This window comes from Protopterus annectens, chromosome 5.part1, assembly GCF_019279795.1.
Source record: "Protopterus annectens isolate FY-2018-M chromosome 5.part1, PAN1.0, whole genome shotgun sequence".
In the NCBI taxonomy this organism is placed as follows: Eukaryota; Metazoa; Chordata; order Ceratodontiformes; family Protopteridae; genus Protopterus; species Protopterus annectens.
The window spans coordinates 601,632,840-601,649,224 of NC_056736.1; the positions used below are offsets into that span (position 1 = coordinate 601,632,840).

The window sequence follows — 16,385 nt, forward strand, 5'->3', positions numbered from 1 at the left end:
CCCTATGCAGGCTAGCCATGTCTCTTTGGAACATGGCTCTGGAATTACAAATCCAACTTCAAGCACAGTTCCTGCCAGGCAAGGAAAACACGCTGGCAGACAACCTGAGCAGAAATATGACAGATCCACACGAATGGAAGTTGCATCCTCAAGTTTTTACAATGATAATTCAAGCATGGGGAAGGCCAGACATAGATCTCTTTGCCACCCACAGAAATTACCAATTGACAAAATTCTGCTCAAGGACCTTTCATCCACAGGCCTGGAAAGTGGACGCACTCTCTTTCAGTTGGACAACAATGACAGTTTATGCCTTTCCACCTCTTCCACTGCTGCCCAAAGTTCAATTAAAAGCCAGAGCAGACAGACCAAAGATGATTCTCATTGCTCCAGACTGGCCAAGACAACACTGGTACCCACTCCTGAGGAGCCTGACGCATTCCCCACCATGGATCCTGCCTCTAATGCCTCTTCTACTGACTCAGCACAACTTCAAAAAACTTCACAGTCAGCTGAAAACACTCAATCTAGCCACATGGAGGATTCCTTAAATTCACAGCAGGCCCTACTCTCCAAGGAGGTGCAGGATGTCATTTTGGAGGCCAGAAGGCCTTCTACTAGAAAAGCCTACTCCGCAAAATGGAAACGGTTTTGTGCCTGGCATCAGAAAAAGGGTCAGAATCCTGGGATACTGAATTTACCTCAAATATTACAGTACCTAGCCGAGCTGCTAAGCAGTGGACTTTCATTCTCCTCCATCAAAATCCATGCCTCAGCCATTTCTGCAGAGTACAACACTGATCCTGCTTTATTCTCTCACCCTCTCTTAAGACAGTTCCTCAGAGGAGCTAAGAATATAAAACCCCCAAGTAAGTGACCAGTACCTGCTTGGGACCTCAATTTTATTCTAGAAAAACTAACCCTGCCTCCTTTTGAGCCAGCTGCTTCAACAGATCTGCAATATCTGTCATGGAAAGCAGCCTTCCTTCTAGCTATCACCTCAGCACGCAGGGTTTCGGAACTACAAGCCCTCATGGCTGTGCAGCCTTTCATCATTTTCCATCAGGACAGAGTTTCCTTACGAACCAATCCTTCATTTATGCCAAAGGTAGTATCCAGGGTAGCCTTGAATCAGGCTATCCACTTGCCTACCTTTTACCCTAATCCACAAAACAAAGGGGAGAGACTACTACATTCCTTGGACATTCACAGACAGCTCTGTTATTATTTGGACAGAACAAAGCCTTTCAGAAAATCAGAGCAACTCTTTGTGTCCTATGCTGCAGGTGCTCAAGGAAAGCCTATTTCCAAACAGACAATCTCAAAATGGATAGCCCACTGCATACGCTTTTGTTACTCTTTTCATAGTAAAACTGTACCTACAGGCATCAGATCTCACTCCACAAGGGCCACAGCTACCTCTGCAGCTTTCCTCAGGGGGGTTCCTACCAAAGATATTTTGGAAGCAGCCACTTGGAGTTCTGTACATACTTTCTCCAAGCACTATCACCTACCATTATACTCCAAAACTAGAGCGGGCTTTGCCACTGCAGTCTTGCAGGGCATCCTGGCTCCTCCTAGTTCCACTTAGTGCCTACCACCCCTTCATTAGCTTTGGGATTCTACCCATCTGTTATGACTGCAGCTGTATGCACGATGAACATAGTACAGTTTTGTACCTACCATAAATGTAGATGTTCGAGTGCTAATACAGCTGCAGTCCAGGTTTCCCTCCCTCCTTCCCCTCTTGGGACAGGCCTAATGGCTAACACCTCCTCATACAACCTCATTGGGGTATTCTTTTATGGTGTATTTGCTGGCAACTACTGTTTTTTGATTATATTGCATTTGCATTATTACATAAATTTATGTTTTGCCTTCATTCTGGGGGCACCTGACATCTGGGGCAAGAAAAACTGAAGAAAATGGCGTTGGCTGGTTCTTTTATACCCCTGTCGCACCGACGTCAGGGAAGAAGCAACGACATCCGACGCCGGACCTAGACTTTGGAATTCGGCCTACCGAGGACCCGCCTGATGGCAGGAAAACCCATCTGTTATGACTGCAGCTGTATTAGCACTCGAACATCTACATTTATGGTAGGTACAAAACTGTACTTTCTGTGGATGAGCTGCCTTTGTGGAGTGGAATTACATAGGATATTTTCCATATTGAGGGGATTGTGGATTCTGTTATGGTTCAGTTAATTAGGATTGAGATGGGGTAAGCTACGACATCTGCAGCTTTTTGCAAATATTCTGCTGGGAGAAGGTCTGCAGAGAGGGTAGTTGGCTTTAGCTTCTTCAGTAAGGATCATATCAAGGAAGTGGAAACAGGTTGGAGGTTGAAGGAGGGTAGAGTCTTAGGGATGGAATCCGTTATTGGGGAGCTGGTAGCGGATAGTTGGTTAGCTAAGGATTGGATAGTATCAGTGAAGAAAGTATTAAAGGTATTAGCTACTTCTTCTGGGTTTTTATCACATAGCATTCCTGGGGTAGGAGTGGAGGATTTACCTGGATGGAGAAGATTATTTAAACCCGTCCAGAACTTTTGAGGGTTGTTTTGGTGTTTATATTGTAGTTGGCAGTAATAATTTTTTTGTCAAGTGATATGGCTTTTTTTGTCTCATTTCTTTGCTGTTGGAATTTAATACGGTCTAGGGGTGACTTGGTTGTGCGCCATTTGTTCCAAGTATTGTTTCTAGGTTTGATTTTGGATTTGGAGTCATGTGTTTGCCAAGGTGCTATTTGTGTTTTAGTTTTGACTAGTCTTTTTGGGGCTTGAGAATCAAGTATGGTTAGAAATGTGGTATTAAAATTTGTTACTGCCTCCTCTAGGGGGAGATACTTAAGAGTTGACCAATTACAGGATTTAAGTTCCATTTGAAATTTTGTGAGGTCAAAATGTTTCTTGTTTCTAACTGACCTATACATGGGCAGTTTAAAGCTTACTGCTTTGTTTTTCCTTATGTATGTGATAAGGTGATCACTAAGGTCATTTGGATGGGTCCCAGACATGTACATATGGGGGTGACTGTTTATAAGTATCCAATCCAGGATACTCTCTTTTTGGTTAGAATTCCCTATTCTGGTGGGGGAAGATATGGTCTGTGAGAATCCATGGAGATTTATATGGGTGGGGTTGGACTCTGAGGAACATAGGTTCCAGTTAATGTTAACATCATATTTAACTTCTAGATCAAGGATGGTCTTTTTGCAAGAATGTGTGAACTAAGTTAAGAACACTCATTAAACCTTTACTTCTTGTTTTAATTAACCGTGTTTTGAAATCCTATGGATTATTTACGTAAGCTAACTGAATCATTAGATTCACTGTAGACAGGATCCTCGTGTCCTCTTTTCTTGATTGAATTTTGTTGTTGAGAGTCTGATGGAATGATATTGATTGGTAATTAGATGTAATAAAAACTGAAAATGTTTGTATAACTTGTTAAAGCTTCTACATGAGCAAAAGTTAAATAGCAAAAGAATAATAAAGATTCAATATTTTTATTTGACTCTGCAACATTGCTCTAATAAAGAAACAAATGAAGTGAGAGCACTTACCTGTGAAAAGGATTAAATGGTATCAACTGTGGCATTTTGTAAAGTAAAAAAAAAAAAAAAACTGAAAAGCGTTTTAACAATTAAAATATTCTATCTGATGTCAGTTTTCATTCCATCCTTGACTGATGGGTTTTCCAACTTGGCCACTTGTAAAAGCTCGTTGCAATCCAAAATTCTCTAGCTTCTCCCTTACCCACATTGCATTCTCCCCATTACCTCAGATCTTGTTTGCTGCCGTTAGGTGAAAGACTTATCTATTTTAGTAGCTCGAGTGAAATAATCAAGTGTCATATTTTTTGCTTTTCTGCCTTAATTTTTCTTAAATTATTTTAATTTTCTCTGCCTTTGTACGAGCGTACTCTAGATTTATTTATTTTTTTATTTTACATTTGATTACTGGGAAAGTTCGACTGGGCATATGTCCTTTTTCAGTGGAGGCCCGGGAAGAAAAGTTCCACACAGAACAAACATTACACAGTATATTATTTTAACAATGAAAAATATTGATAGCACATTGATAATTTCTGTACAGTCAAAATACCCAATATAACAAATTAGCACTGTGACAATGTTGATTACAGAGTGTGGCTGTTTCTAGAATATAGAGTTTAACACTCGGGAATCTAAGAAAGTAGGCATAATACAAAGATAGAATGGTGTCACACTGTATATGCATACATACAGCCACTAAGCAGTCATTCAAAAATCAAAGTTTGACATCCGAGGTAATTGAATCTACAGTAAATATAAGTGATTGTTAGTATCAGTGCAGTAGAATTGTTTTGATTTTCTAAGAGAGAAATGGTTTAGTCAGGAATAGAGCAAGGGCAGAGCTACTTGTTATGAAGGTGTCTTTAGCATTTTTTTAAATTGAGTCAGGGCTGAGGTATTTGAGATTTAAAATGGAAGTGCATTCCACACTTTGTTTATATAATTAGAGAACAGTGATTCTCCAGCTAGGTTTTTTACTGTGTTAATCTTGAGTGGTTTGTTGGTGGAGTGTAAAGCTCTGGCACAGGAATATGGTTGAAGTATATTTTGCAGAGCCGGTGTTTTCTCTGCTTGATAAAATATTTTATGGGCCATGAGTAGTTGGTTAAAGAGAAGGAGTTGGGAGAGTTCCAGCCAGTTGAGTTGTCTAAGTGAGATACAGTGGTGTGTTCTGGGTGGGTAATTAGTGGCATATCTGGCAATTTTGTTTTAACAGGATTCAAGTTTTGTTAATTCTGATTTTCTTAGATTTGTGAATATGGGAGATGCATGTAGTAGTGTAGAAATCAGATGAGATTGGGCAATAGCTTTAGTGTTGTTTGTGAAATAATGTTTGTTTCAATACAGTGTCCAAGTTTTTATGTACTTTTTTACTGTTTGGCATATGTGGATGTCTCTAATTTTGCAGTCAATTTCTACTCCTAGCAGCTTGATGCGAGGTGAGGGGGAGATTGTATTATTTTAACGAACAAATGTTGAATGAGTTAGTAGGTACAATCGACTTAGTGGATTGGAAAATCATGAGTTCGTTTTTTGGGGGTTTCAAAATTAGTAGGGAGTTTGTTAGCCATGTCTCTACTGATAGGAAAGCTTGTTATGTTAGTATTCAAAGCTGTTGTATAGTAGTAGCTGCACATATGACTGTTGAATCGTCCGCATACTGGATGAGTGAGGGTTATGGGGTGGGATATATAGGTTGTTAGTGAATATAGAGAAGAGAAGAGAGCTTAAAATTGAGCCTTGTGGTACACCTAATGTCACAGGAAGAAGAGGTGATAGTGTTTGTTGCCAACACACAGCTTGCTGTCGCCAGGTTAAGTAATCCTGCAACCAGCAAAGGGAGATTGACTTAGGTTTAACTCTGAGAGGACATTTAGAAGTTTATTATGCGAGATCATATCAAAGGCTTTTGATAGGTCGAGGAAGATAGAGAGTACATAATTACCATTGTTTCTGTGGAGGTTGACAGTATTAGTAAATGTTATTAGTGCAGTAGTAGTGTTCTTACATGGACGGAAGTCATGTTGGGTATTGGTTAGTAGTTTATTGTTATGTAGGAAGTCTGTGATTTGTTTGTGAACGATTCTCTCTCAGATCTTAGTGTAGATAAGAATTAAATTGGGCGATAGATCGGTTGATGGGCCTCATTTATGAAGTGGTATAATGTGAGAGGTTTGCCATATCTTAGGGACCTGGTGTTCTATTAAGGATTAGTTAATAGGAATTGATACTGAGTAGGTAATACCCTCAGCTGTTAATCTTTAGGAAATCTGCTGGTAAATTGTCAGCAGCTAAAGTGGTGGGCTTTAGTTTCATAAGCAGTTTCTTGATTGTATCTGTTGCTACAGGTTGCAGCAAAAAGGTGGTTTGTTTTTGATTGGTAAGGAAGTAGTGTTGGGAGAAGGGGTTTGTTGGGCAAATTGTTCGCTACGGGGTAAGCTTTATTATATAGTACCTACTGTAACTACTAGAGGGCAGTAGTACCATTTTATTCCCCAATTCTTACTTGCTGTAAGCTTTTAGTAATTAAACTGGTTTCTGACTCTCTCTTTCTGCCTCAGTTACCTCCTATACCTTATCCCTATACTATATCTACCCTTATCTGCTCTCCACTCGCTCTACCATCCTAGATACCTTACTTAGAACTCACCTCCCTACCTTGCTGCTTGTTTTTTTTTAACCTCTGCACTGGTCCTCTAGGCTCTACCCCGCTCCATTTGCCCTGTGGGCTCACTCCGTGCCCCTACCCTACCCCCAATTCCCACCCATCCCCAGTGGTCCTACACTTATACTTCCTAAACCATACCCTCTCCCCTACCCTACCTATCCTCTGCTTCAACCAATCTAGACAACCTAACAGCTCCCCCCTCCTCTACCACCTATCTTCTTATTCCAACTTTATCCAGTACCTTTACCCTAACTACTTCTCACTATTCTTTTTCCATTCCAATTCTTCCTTCTAAGACTTTACCTACTGCCAATTCTACTTTTCTCTTATCCCTGACCAATCTTTTTTGCAGTTGAACCAGTAACCTTGTTGCAGCTGTACAGATAATCCGAGTAATATGCCTGCAACCAATAAAGTTCACCAAACTAATACTCATAGCCATACTTATACCAGTACTCACTTTTGCCTATCTCCTCACCTCCTTTGAAAAGGTGAAATATTTCCACTACAACTACTCTCAAAAACAAATGGCCATTCTAAACTCTACTCTTACCCATTTTCAAATAAATATTGCATCCACTCCCTGCTACCTGCTAGCCAAATACCATTGCCTCACACACACTAAAGTCCATAACTCCACTGTAAAGAAATTAAAATATGTACCTATCTTCATCTATAACCCAGTTTCTAGACTAAAAGCTCCCACCTTAAAAGATGGTGACATCCACCCCAACCCAGGCCCAACCATTGTTTCCACAGTAACAACTCACAGCACCACTCCCTCCACCATACCTACCTTGACCAGTCTTTCCAACTCCTTATTAATAGGACATCTTAATATCCGCAGTATTAGCAACAAAGTTGCCCATCTCCATGCCCTTCTTGACATTCATTCCTCTGATATCTTCTGTCTTACAGAAACGTGGCTAAAACCAGGAACTAAGGACATTGAGATAATCCCCTCAAGTTATAATATATTGAGAAATGACCGCACAAAACAATAAGGGTGAAGGAGTAGCCCTTCTGTTTAAAACTGAATTACAGATCTCAATAACCTATACCCCCCAAGATAGTAAGGTGGGGGCCCTTATCTCTAGATTTCAACTCAATACTAGAAAATCCCTTAACATCATCTGTATCTATCTACCGCCTGGTAATAATAGCACTACTATAGAGGAGATTCTAAGCTGGGTATCTACTATTTATCCACAGGAAACAATTATACTAGGTGACTTCAATACTGACTGGAAGTGTGTCAATACTGACAACCCTTCCTCACATATTAATCTTCATGGATTCAGTCAAACAATCTCCACCACTACTAGAATTAACAAACCAAACAAAAAGAGAGTATCTTAGACTGGATTCTTATTAACAGACAACAACAAACTTATAAAGCAGGGACTTTGCCTGATGATGTAAGTGATCATACTTTAACTTACATTATAAGACAAAAAATTATATTCCTAACTCCCCCATGTACAGGATCTCACGGTCCCATAAATTCTTTAACCCTGTAATTTTCCAAAATTAACTTAATGCCTGTGACTGGACCCCTCTAAAATAAACTCTCCCACTTGAAGAGGCTGTTAAATATTTCAACTGTAAATGCTTAACAATCCCTAGATGAACATGCACCCAAACGGTCTATTAGAATGAAGTCTAAGACAGCCCCCTGGCTGCCAAAAGACACTAAACAAAAGATATTGCTAAGGAACAAATCTTGGGCTAAGTGGAGAGCTACCAGAGCTATCTCTGAGCAACAAACATTTAGACAATTGAGAAATATTACAAAAAGAGCCATACTCGCTGACAAAAATAACCACTATTGGAAACTACAGCAAACCCACCATAATAATCCACAAAAGTTCTGGTCAAGCGTAAATAGCCTCCTACACCCTGGGCACTCTAGCACACCTTCTCCACTAGGAGCTGATAATAATACCCCTCAGCAAACTGCCAACGCCTTCAATACAGACACCATACAATCTTTAGCCCATCAACTATCCACAGACAACGCTAGTCTCCCTGTCTCTTTACCTGATACTCTACCAACCTTCCAACTACAACCCATCTCTACTACTTAAATCCAAAAAATCTTCCAAAAGCTTAAACCATGTGCCCCCTCTGCAGACCAGTTACCATCAGAATACTTGCAAAAAGCAGCTAAATCAGTTGCATATCCTATATCCATCCTTATAAATAGAACCATAAATGAGGGAATCATCCCAGACATATGGAAAATCTCCCACATAATGCCTTTACATAAAGGTGGTAACTCTAATGATTATTTCAATTACAGACCCATAGCTCTCATCACCCTTAACTAAAGTCATGGAAAAATGCATTCATCACCAGCTAATAGACCACTTAACCCAACACAACACATTAGCTAACTGTCAACATGGCTTTAGACCATTTCATAGTACCACTACAGCTCTCCTTTCATTCATCAACTCCATCAACTATAACTGTAATAACAATAGCCTCTCTTCTGCACTCTTTATTGACCTGTCAAAAGCTTTTGACATGGTAAACCACACACCTACTCATGAACATCCTTGAATTCCTCTCTCTATACACCAAGGCTATCCTCTGGCTCAAGTCCTACCTTAATAGGCAACAGGCAGTTCTCTGGGAAAATAAGCTATCTTCCCACCTGCCCGTCTCTCTCAGAGTACCTCAGGGCTCCATTCTAGGACCTCTTCTTTTCTCTTTGTTCATCAATGACCTCCATGTAGCAATCCCTCAAGCCACCTGTATACAATATGCAGATGATTCTATGCTCATTTGTTTTGCCAACTCTATATCTGAACTACATTCTCTAACACAGAAAGTATTCAGCACAGTAGAGGCTTGGTTCTTGAAATGCTGCCTCCTTTTGAACACCAACAAGACCAAGCTCTTACTCTTTATACCTAACAGTAAGCCCCCCCCCCATACATTTCTCAATCAAATCCAATAACGGCACCCTTATATCCCCAGACTGTACCACCAAACTTCTAGGAATCACAATTGACAGTAACCTCACCTTTGATAACCATATTAATAATTCCATTAAAACAGTAAATAGAAAAATGGGCTCCTTATGTAGAATAAAACCCTTCTTAACTCCAACATCCAGAACTACAATTGCCCACTCCCATTTAATCTCAACTATTCTGTATGCCTCACCCATGTATAGTAACCTAAAAAAGTAACCTCATCAAACTAGCTAACTCCTATAATAATATAGCTAGATTTGCCACTGGGAACCCATTTAGAACTCACCATTGTCAGAACCTACAGCAACTAGACTGGCTAGAACTAAAAAAAAAACTTTGATACTCTCCCAACTTACCATTGTTCATAAGCTATTTTTCCAACCAAACAACACCCCAGTACTTTCCAACCTTATCACCCCTTATAGGAATCTCAACTCCTTACACTCCTCTAGCAAACTTCTTGCTAGCATAAGCAAGTCTAATAACTTGGATGGTGACTCCTTGTTCTCCAATACTGCTGGAAAAAACTGAAACCTTCTGCCACCCGATCTAACTTTACAACCCTCCCTCCCACTCATTAAACAAAGGCTCAAGAAACATCTTAAAACACACTGGATGTTCTTCGTGTTTCACTGTTGCAGTCATTACATTTGGGTAATCTGCTGGCAGGTTGCCCTCAGCCTGATTAACAAAGTCTTGGGTCCTGCGTCTGTTGCTGTCCCTTCTTCCATGACGTCAGGGGTATAAAACATGCAGCCAACGCCATTATCTCAGTCTTTCTTGCCGCGTGGTGCCCGAAGCAGAAGCAGTTCGCAAGTGCCGGTCGGCCGACTCCTGAAATTTTCATTTTCGAGTTTCAGAACCGAAGTCTTCAACTAAAAGCTAAGCACCCCATTGGGGAAACTTTTTCTTGCTCCTTACCGATGTCAGTAAAAGTTAATTGCATTACTTGTGGGAAGCAAATACCTCATAAGGATTTTGATTTGTACTTTATTCCTTGCCTAGGCCCTGACCACAAGGTGCCTTGCTGTTGGTTTTGTGCTAAATTTAATCAGCGCACTATTAAACATCGGTATATTTTTGCTTCTAAATACTTTGGCTCACGATTTAATTATCCAGAAATGTCGTCGGTTAGCAATCCGACTACCGGAATATCTAAAAAACACAGTGAAAAAGACAGACCGTCGAGGTCCAAAACTGACGCTTCTCCTAAGCCAGTCGCCAGTACTCAGTGAGGCGCTTTCGCAGCCCCTAATACCCACTTCTTCTGATTTGCAGGCCTTTACTGAGACCCGTTCGGAGTCCGGTATGCCGCGAGATGCTTCAATTATGGATGTCTCTACCTTAGATGGGTCCGGAGACGCTGTGCAGGCACCGGCTTCTGAGGGTATTTTCAGTCCTACAGATTTGTATATTAGACCGACGCCATCTTCAAAACTAAGGCCAAAATCTAAATCTGTGTCTTAAAAAAACGACGCCTGGGCTACATGTGCAGGCCCCTATGCCTAAAAAACAAATGATCAAAATGGCTGAAGATTTAATTACTCTGATCAGGGGTAGCCAACCCCGTCCTAAGAGGCCTAGGCAAGACATTGATTATGAATCTTCTGAACAGGATTCCATTTCTTCTAACTCTTCCAATGAACAGGATTCGTCTATGCCTACTTATGAGGATTCTGATGCAGAAGATTCCATTCCTTCTGCCCCCCCCCCCCCCCCCGAGGATTTTTCTTTTGGGGAAACTTTACATACCTTAAGGGAACATTTCCACTGGGAAAGTCAGGATTACTCTGAATCTAAAAAGAGACTTGGGGATTTTCTTTTTCTTCCTCAGCATAGGCCTTTGGCTATACCTCCTGTTCTAGACATTGTTGTTGATGTTTTTTCAGAATCTAGTATGGCTGCTGATTCTCTACCTCTGGCTCCTTATAAGCCAGACAGATACTACAGGGTTCCTGACTCCCACAAATTCCTTTTCAAAAATCCTATTGCTGATCCTGAAACCATTTCTCAGGGTCCCAAGGGCATTAATGCCTCTACTGCTAAAAATCCTATCCCTTCTGATAGAGATTCCAGGGCTCTGGATAGATGGTGTAAGAAGGTTTACATTTCTGCAACCTTGGCAATCAGGGCTTTAAACTGTCAATTTCATATGCTTAAATGTCAACAGCATATCATGGGACTACTTAAACAGAAAAGTATGTTAATTTCTGACTGTGTGGAAAATAAAGATTTACAGGATTTATTACATTCAGCTGAGCAAGTTGGAAAACATACTTTGCAATGTGGTTTTGATTCTTTGGAGGCCTCTTGCAAGGCTGCTGTAACTGGTTCTGTGCTAAGAAGGCATGCTTGACTCAAAGAATTGTTGGATGATCCTATACAACAGGACCGTCTCTTTGGTAATAAGGCTGAAGAAGTTTTAAAAAAGATGGAAGATAAAGCTAAATCTATGCAGACTGTCAAAGATTTCATACAAGTGCAACCTCCAAGATTTAGTAGGCACTGGTCTACTAAGAACTGGTCCTTTCCAGTCCCTTCGAGAGCCACTGAAGTGAAACCCAGACATTCCAAAGTCTCCAGGTTTCAGTCACAAGAGACTTTTAGAGCAAAATAATGAGGTGCCTCCACCTCCAAATCTGGACGCAACAAGGCTCCTCACTATGGTAAACAGTCTCAATGACTTCACTCTGCATTCAACAAGCACTTACCTTTTAGCTGCCTTTTTTGGGGGGGGGAACTGGCACTTCATGCACGAAACCGGCAACTTATAACACTGGACAAATGGGTTTTAAATATAGTATCCCAGGGATACAGATTTCACATCCACACGGATGGCCAGACCTGCCCCCAAATCAATGGCCAGAGGCCCAGAAACAAGTTTTGTCCCTCATGAACATGGGGGCTATTCAACCAGTACCAGAAGAGCAAAAAGGACAAGGTTTCTATGCAAGACTTTTCCTGGTACCCAGAAAAGACAAATCTTGGCGTCCAATTCTGGACTTATCTACTCTAAACACATTTCTGGACATTCCAAAATTCAAGATGCTGACTCTTCAACAGTTACTTCCTATGCTAGGCAAAGATACCTGGCTGGTAACTCTAGACTTAAGAGGCTTACCTGCAAAGCTCAATCAGGGAATCTTGCAGAATATACCTCCGCTTCAAACCAGGCTATTTGCATTACCAGTTCTTTGCACTGCCCTTTGGCTTATCTACTGCGCCCAGGGTCTTCATAAAGTGCCTAGCTCCAGTAATTGCATTCAAATATATCCATACCTGGACGATTGTCTAATTCAGGCAGAAAACAAGGACATTCTTCTAAAGCATCTGGCATTTGTAAAAAGGGTTCTAACTTGTCTAGGGTACACCATAAACGAAAATAAATCACAACTGGTACCCTCTCAAAAAATTACATTCCTGGGTGCAAGCCTGAATACAACTGCCCAGATGACTTACCTTATGCCAGAAAAGCAAATTCAATTGGTGACTTACTTCAAACGGGTGGCCACAAAAACCCTGCTATCTGCAAGACAAGACTGCATATGAGGAAACTTCAGTGGTACTTAAAAAGTTTATGGAGTCAACATTGTCACAGCCTGGAAACAATGATTCCTATCATACCTTGCCTGCAACCAGAGTTCCTATGGTGGGCAGAGGCCTGCCACCAAAACAAGGGACTGCCATTCACTCCACCCCCTGCCACCCAAACCCTAACTACAGACGCATCAGACTATGCTTGGGGGGGGGCTCATCTGGCAGGGAAGTGCATTCAGGGCAAATGAAGCCCAAGTCAAATGCACCTTCATATCAATCAGAGATGCTAGCTGTACAGAATGCACTGACAGCCTGCAAGGACTACCTTCATCCAGGGCAATTAATGATAGACAGACAACACCACAGTTATGTGGTACATAAACAAGCAGGGGGGTACACATTCCAACCCCCTTTGCAGACTAGCCATGGCATTGTGGAACACGGCCTTGACCTATCAAGTACAACTACAAGCTCAGTTTGTGCCAGGAAAGCTGAATACTCTGGCAGGTGAACTAAGCAGAAATCTTACGGACCCACACGAATGGAAACTGGAACCACAGATTTTCAACATGCTGACACGCAAATGGGGGAGTCCAGATATAGATCTTTTTGCCTCACCCCAGAACTATCAGTTGGACAAATTCTGCATAAGAATTCATCACAAAAAAGCTTGGAAAGTGGATACTCTATCATTCAGCTGGAAAAACCTATCAGTCTATGCTTTTCACCCTCTGCCTCTGCTCTCCAAAGTTCTACTAAAAGTCAGACAGGACAAACCAAAAATGATTCTGATTGCACCAGACTGGCCTCACCAACACTGGTACCCACTCCTGCGCAATGTGTCGCACCTTCCACCGTGGCACCTGCCTCAGACATCTTACCTACTATCTCAGCAGAACAACCAAATTCTGCACACTCAGCTCCAAACTTTGAATCTTGCAGTGTGACTAATTATCTAAATTCACCCTTGGCATCTCTCAGCAAACCTGTGATGGATGTCATTTTGTAGGCAAGAAGGCCTAGTACTAGAAAATATTATGCTGACAAATGGAAAAGATTCTGTGCCTGGAACCAGTCACAAGGAATAATGTTCCTCAGATTTTACAATACATAACTGAGATGCTTCACAAGGGCATGTCTTTTTCTTCCATAAAAATCCATGCCTCTGCCATTTCAGCTCATTACAACACAGATCCTCCCCTCTTCTCTCATCCTCTGCTAAAGCAGTACCTCAGAGGGGCCAAAAACATAAGACCTCCCAGGAGAGCTCCAACCCCTGCATGGACCTCAATTTTGTATTGGAAAAACTCACTCTCCCTCCTTTTGAGCCAGCTGCTACTGCAGACCTAAAATTTCTCTCCTGGAAAACGGCTTTCCTTTTAGCAGTCACTTCAGCTAGAAGGATTTCTGAATTACAGGCTCTTATGGCAGTGTAGCCTTTCATTATTTTTCATGTGGACAGGGTGTCTCTCAGGACCAATCCATCTTTCATGCCTAAGGTGGTATCCAGTGTGGCTCTTAATCAGACCATTCATCTGCCAGCTTTCTTTCCCAACCCACAGAACAAGGGTGAGCGGATTCTCCATTCATTGGATGTACACAGGCAACTTAGATTTTACTTACAGGACAAAATCTCTATGAAAAGCTGAACAACTACTAGTGGCATTTGCTGCAGGGGCTGAGGGAAAGGCTATTACAAAGCAGACTATTTCCAAATGGATAAGCCATTGTATTTGTTTCTGCTATATGCACCATGGTAAAACTATTCCCCAAGGGATGAGATCTCATTCCACTAGGGCTGTATCTACTTCTGCAGCCTTTCTCAGAGGTGTTCCTACCAGAGACATTCTAGAAGCTGCTACCTGGAGCTCAGTTCATACGTTCACCAAACATTGCCATTTACCTTTCTTCTCCAAATCCAGAGCTAGCTTTGCCACTGCTGTCCTGTAGGGCCTTATAGCTGGTCCTAATGCTGTATAAATCCATCCTCCCAACCATAGCTTTGGGAATCTACCCAAATGTAATGACTGCAACAGTGAAACACGAAGAACATAGTACAGTTGTGAACATTTATCATAAATGTAGAGATTACAGTGTATTCACTGTTGCAGTCCTGGTTACCCACCCACCAGCCCCCTGTTTTTTTTCTCTTACTGTACCTCTACTTTCTTTTACTATGCTTAAAAGCCTTTTTGGGTGTATTTGCTTTTATTTGGAGGTATATTTTTTGTGTTTTAAACTTTTATATAGATATATATATATATATATATATATATATATATATATATATATATATATATATATATTTTGCTCCCCATTTGTGGGGCACCTGACATCTGGGGCAAGAAAAACTGATGTAATGGCGTCGGCTACATGTTTTATACCCCTGACAACCTGACGTCATGGAAGAAGGGACAACAACCGACGCAGGACCCAACACTTTGTTAATCAGGCCGACTGAGGGCAACCTGCCAGCAGATTACCCAAATGTAATTACTGCAACAGTGAATACACTCAAACATCTACATTTATGGTAAGTGTACACAACTGTACTTTATGCCCCTATTGCAACCCTGACTAATCCTCTGCTTTCTCTACTGCTATTTCTATACTGCTTCCTCTCACTAATCAATACTACTATACCCCTCTGGAAATAGTAACTATAACTAGTAAATTAAATAACTTTGACACAAATGTAAATTTTGCATGCTCTGTATATTACCACATATATACTGTAAAGTGACTTACCCTATCCTGTAAGATCAGTGTAATTTTCCTCTCACTAATACTTAATATTGTAATATCCTTTCTTTGTATAATTGTGCATTCTATATTTGTGTGTTACTATATTTCTGTGTTACTAATGGAGCTTTTCTCCCCAGGCCTCTACTGAAAATGGAAATATGTCCAGCTGGACTAGCCCGGTTAAGAAATGTAAAATAAAATAAATAAATGCTAAGATAGTCTCAAAGTATTTATTGAACTGAGAAACGATATTGTCTATATTATTGGCAGTAGTAGGAACAGGTGTACTGATTTTGCCAAGTAGGAGTATATTGTTTATTGCTGACCAGAATTTGCGTGCATTATTGCAGTATGTAGTTTGGAATTTGGAGTAATAGTTTATTTCGTGCTGGTTAATTTGCGTTTTGATTGATTTCTAAGTTCTCTGTAGGTTTGTAGTGCGGAATGAGAGTTCGTTATGTACCAGTTTTTCCAGGCTTTGTCCCTTGATTTTAGGAGAAACCTAGTTTCTTTGGTTAGCCAAGGTGCAAAGATTGACTTAACTCTTATATTCCTGGTAGGAACGTCAGCATTTAAGATTGTCAGGAAGGTAATATTAAAAATACTGTACTACTTCATCTAGGGGAAGTGGTTCAAGTGGTGACCAGTTAGTGTTTGAGGTTATATATGAAGTCAGTGGTGTTAAGGTGTTTTGTTCTTTATTTGTTGGTAAGTAATTTGTTTAGCTGAGTTAATATGTTGTCTGAGTAGATAGGTTGGGAAGTGGTCACTAAGGCTGTCAGGGAGAAACCCAGAGTCAGAGGAGAGGGCTGGTCTATTTGTTAATATCCAGTCAAGAGTGTGGAGGGTTTGTTGGATGGTTTATTTGTCCTAGTGGGTGTTTGTATGAGTTGG

General features: G+C 40.9%; 1 protein-coding gene across 1 annotated transcript in view; it reads left to right on the forward strand.

The window, feature by feature from the left end:
- LOC122803239 (breast cancer type 2 susceptibility protein homolog) overlaps nucleotides 1–16,385 on the forward strand; it is a 675,913-nt gene that overhangs the window by 437,618 nt on the left and 221,910 nt on the right. The window lies entirely within an intron of this gene.